Source organism: Cucurbita pepo, unplaced genomic scaffold, assembly GCF_057944985.1.
Source record: "Cucurbita pepo subsp. pepo isolate OVF unplaced genomic scaffold, ASM5794498v1 scafford_85, whole genome shotgun sequence".
NCBI lineage: Eukaryota > Viridiplantae > Streptophyta > Magnoliopsida > Cucurbitales > Cucurbitaceae > Cucurbita > Cucurbita pepo.
The window spans coordinates 12,501-17,500 of record NW_028257988.1 but is presented as its reverse complement, the minus strand read 5'-3'; positions in this window follow the sequence as shown (position 1 = coordinate 17,500).

The following is a 5,000-nucleotide window of genomic DNA, read 5'->3' as shown; positions in this document are numbered from 1 at the left end:
GCTCTGCTGCGCGCGCGCCCGTGCCTGCGCCCCATCCATCACCCATTAATTGTGAAAGTACATGTGGAGTGGTCAGTTTGTTGTAAATTTTTTTCTGGGAGCTAAGCAACATGAAAGAATGATTACCACAAAATTTCAGATTTTTTTGACCACTCTAGCTATTTTTTCTAATTTCTTATTATTTAATATTTAAAAATTCATTAAAAAAAATTGGTTGGTTGAAAAATTATGAAACTTGATTTCTAGATCCATTAGAATGTCCAATTCATGAATCAATTGAGTTCATGGAAAAAAACATTCTAAAACTTGAGATATTTGACCGTATGACCGCTCAGAAAAATCGTATCTAGGCCTGGCAGACCAAAAATGCCTCAAAATGTACTATATAGGGGGGTGACTAGTCTGCATGGGCTGGGCACGGGGGTACCCCTATATCTTCCGCCACCCCCACGCCCCAAGCACTATGCGCCGCACATGGGCATATGCTTGGGGCGTTGGGGTGGTGGTCGGCGGACGAGGGTGGTTGACGGTGGCGGTGCGGTGGCGAAACTTGCGCGGTGAGGCCGTGTTGGGTGCGCCTTTGGGCGTGCGACATGAGCCTTGTTGAGAATGGAATGTTGCGATGTTGCCTTGTAACTTGGGCTGGCTTGAGGATGGTTGATGGCTGGTACGATGATGAAACATGCAAGGTGGGGTGGAGTCGGGTGCCTTCGGGCGTGCGACATGAACCTCGTTGAGTGTGTGACGTTGTGGTGATGCTTGGCCAGCCTTGGGCCAGCCCTATGTTTTGAAGGCGTGTGGTGCCAGAACATGTTCGGCTGGTCGGAATCGGGTGCCTTTGGGCGTGCGACATGAGCCTCGTTGAGCACGGAATGTTGCGATGTTGCCTTCTAACTGGGAATCTCTGGTGTGAGGACTGTGGATGGCTGCTGGTACGATGATGAAACATGCAAGGTGGGGTGGAGCCGGGTGCCTTCGGGCGTGCGGCATGAACCTCGTTGAGTGTGGGACGTTGTTGTGGTATGCCTCCCTTCCTTGGGCTAGCCCTATGTTTTGAAGGCTGCGTGGTGGCGGAACATGCTTTCTGAGGCGGTGTCAAATGACTTTGGGCGTGCGACATGAGACTTGTTGAGCATGGAATGTGGCCTTCTAACTTGGGCTGACTTGAGGATGGTTGATGGCTGGTACGACGACAAAACATGCAAGGTGGGGTGGAGTTAGATGCCTTCAGGCGTCCAACATGAACCTCGTTGAGTGTGTGACGTTGTGGTGACGCCATTGGGCCATCCTTGGGCCAGCCCTATGTTTTGAAGGTGGTGTGTTGGCAGAACATGCATGGTGGGGCGGTGTCAAGTGCCTTTGGGCGTGTGACATGAGCCTCGCTTTGCACTGAATGTTGATGGCTTGACCGCGCACGACGTTTTGGGCTTGGCTTCGAACGATGATTTTGAACCCCTGCTTGCGGTGGGTGTGAATAGTCGATCGTTGTCCAAGCTTGTTTTAGCGTACGGCGCATGAGTGGTGATTTGGTTGCTTGGGTCTATAGGCTTGATGCTCGGGCATCAAACTGTAGGCGACATCTCCTCCTCATTGGTGTGTCCCAAAGTATTTTGAGTGGCCGTAGTCCATTGGTTCTTGCACAGATTACCTCATGCACTGGTAGCATTGAGTCTTGTTAGTCCCTTTCTATCAGCACCCTTGTTGGGTGCATGATGAACTTGGAAGCCCGCTTCGCATATCGCTTCAACCTTTGCATGGCTTGTTGCGAAATGCGTCTTGGTTGCTTGCACTCTCGGATGCCGTGCATTTGGTGGCATGATGTGCTTGGGAAACCCCTCGAACATGTTGCCTATGTATTGCTAAATGAAGCATTTAGGAATGACGCTTGCTCCTGCATTGCCACCATTGTTGCCTCTCTCACACTCCATTTGGAGGGGGGAGATGGTGAAATGTGGTGGCGTGTGGTTTGCAACGTTGTGTTGGAATGCTACCTGGTTGATCCTGCCAGTAGTCATATGCTTGTCTCAAAGATTAAGCCATGCATGTGTAAGTATGAACTAATTCAGACTGTGAAACTGCGAATGGCTCATTAAATCAGTTATAGTTTGTTTGATGGTATTTGCTACTCGGATAACCGTAGTAATTCTAGAGCTAATACGTGCAACAAACCCCGACTTCTGGAAGGGATGCATTTATTAGATAAAAGGTCGACGCGGGCTCTGCCCGTTGCTCTGATGATTCATGATAACTCGACGGATCGCACGGCCATCGTGCCGGCTGTCACGGTCATGCCTGTCCAGGGCCTGTTGCCCATGGCCGCATGCCCATGACAAGCCAAACCCTTGTCATGTCTTTTCATTCTAGTGTTTTTCCCTTTGTAATTCTAGAGCGTATGACACCTCAAGAAAATCATGTCTAGGCCTGACAGAACTAAAATGGCCCAGAATGTACTATAGGGGGATATGACTAGTCGTCAACTTCTCCCTACCCAAGGTTATATATGCTAAGCCGTTGTTATCTTTCTCTTGCTTGCTTATATAACGTCTCTTTCTAAAATCTCTCTTTCAAAAATCTCTCTCTCTCCTCGTTTTCTAAAACCTTCTTTTAAAACCGAGGCTAGAGGCTCGACCGTACGTCGCTTGGCCGTAGGCGACGCAAGAACAAATTGGCTTAACTCACTTGTCGCTGGAAAGTGAGTGCCGCACAATCGCTAGTCCGCTGCCTTCGAAAGTGCGATTGTGTCAAGTGGTATCAGAGCTTTGTTAGCTCCGTAACGTCATATAGACCGAAATCATGTCGACGACAAAGTCGACACCCAAAGCACAAGCCGATCGGCTTACGCTAATAGAGGAGGAAATGCTGTTCCTCAAAGAAGTCCCTGACACCCTCCGTTTCCTGGAAACACGGGTGACCGAACTGAGTGAGAAAGTCGTCCAAGTCGACGCAATGGGCAACCGCCTAGACGGGTTGCCAATCGCAGAACTGTTGTTTCGAGTGACCTCGCTCGAAGAAAGAGTTGCTCCTACGAGCAGCCCAAAACCGTCTGATAGTCCGGATAGCTCTGTCGCACACAAAGAGGTACGTGGCGAAGAGTTCGACGTACTACAAAACACAATGATGAGTTTGTTCAATGGATTGGCTGATGAATTCAGATCAACAGTCGACGACCTCCAAGAAAGGATGTCCGCCATGAGCACTCGAATTGAAGTTACCATGAAAGCCGTGGAAGGTGTCACGGCTGGACAAACTAATGCAGGATCCAACAAACTAAGGTTCCCAGACCCTAGAGCCTTCAAAGGGAATCGGGACGCCAAAGAGTTGGAGAACTTCATCTTTGACGTCGAACAGTACTTCAAAGCCACAACGGCTTGTACCGACGACAAGAAGGTGACTGTAGCTGCGATGTATCTCGTAGACGACGCCAAACTGTGGTGGCGTACGAAGGTGCAAGACATCGAGGATGGATTGTGCACCATTGACTCATGGGAGGACCTCAAGAGAGAGTTGAGGGAACAATTCCTCCCCGAAAACGCAGGACACATAGCAATGGAGAAAATAGTAGCCCTAAAACACACTGGAAACATACGGGACTACGTCAGACAATTCTCAACCCTGATGCTGGATATCAGGGGTACAGCAGAGAAGGACAAGGTGTTCTTCTTTATAAATGGTCTACAACCGTGGGCCAAAACAAAGATACATGAGAACAGGGTCCAAACCCTAGCTGCCGCAATGGCCTGCGCCGAGAGACTCGTGGACTGTGGGAACGAAGCAGGATCCCAAAGAAGAGCGACACCAGCCCCAAACAATGGGGGCAAACCATACCGACCACCAGGCCATCGAAATGGAAGCCCCAACAGATCGAATGGATGGACGGATAGACCTCCTCAGAACAATCAAGCGGGGACATCTCGAGGGCCTTACCACCAAAAGAACCACCCGACGACGCCTTTGCAATGCATGCTATGTAAAGGCCCCCACAAGGTATCCTACTGTCCTCATCGGGCCTCTCTCACTGCACTCCAAGTGTCCATTCAAGAGAGCAATGAGGCAAGGGTCGAGACTTTGCTAGACAAGAAAGAAGATCACGACAACCCCCGAATGGGCGCACTCAAATTCTTGTCAGCCCTCCAACGGAAAGTCGAACCGAAGGAGATAATAGAGAAAGGGCTTATGTTCGTAGATGCCACCATAAACTCTCGACTGAGCAAGAGCACTCTGATAGACTCTGGAGCAACCCACAACTTCATTGCTGATCAAGAAGCCAGAAGATTGGGACTCACCATAGGAAAAGACCCGGGGAAAATGAAAGCTGTCAACTCCGAGGCCTTGCCTATTGTGGGAGTTTCCAAAGGAGTCCCCTTCAAAATAGGGGATTGGACTGGAGAGCTAGACCTTGTCGTGGTTCGCATGGACGACTTTGATGTGGTACTTGGGATGGAGTTCCTCCTAGAACACAAAGTCATCCCAATGTCATTGGCAAAATGCTTGGTGATCACCGACCGTAACCCCACAGTAATACCTGCAAGCATCAAGCAACCAGGTAATCTTCGGATGATCTCGGCCATACAGCTGAAAAGGGGACTCGCACGAGAGGAACCTACCTTCATGGCCATACCACTGATAGAAGAGGCAACCACCGAAGAGACTGTCCCAGAGGAAATCAAGGATGTATTAGACAGCTATACCGACATAATGCCAGAGAGTCTACCACAAACACTACCACCTCGTCGAGGCATTGACCACGAAATCGAACTCCTCCCCGGGGTTAAGCCGCCCGCAAAGAATGCATACCGGATGGCTCCACCCGAGCTAGCCGAATTGAGGAAACAACTAGACGAGTTGCTGAAGGCGGGATTCATTCGCCCGGCAAAGGCCCCTTATGGAGCCCCCGTACTATTCCAGAAGAAGAAGGATGGGACGTTGCGTCTGTGCATAGACTACAGAGCCTTAAACAAGGTGACAGTACGCAACAAATATCCTCTGCCGATAATATCTGA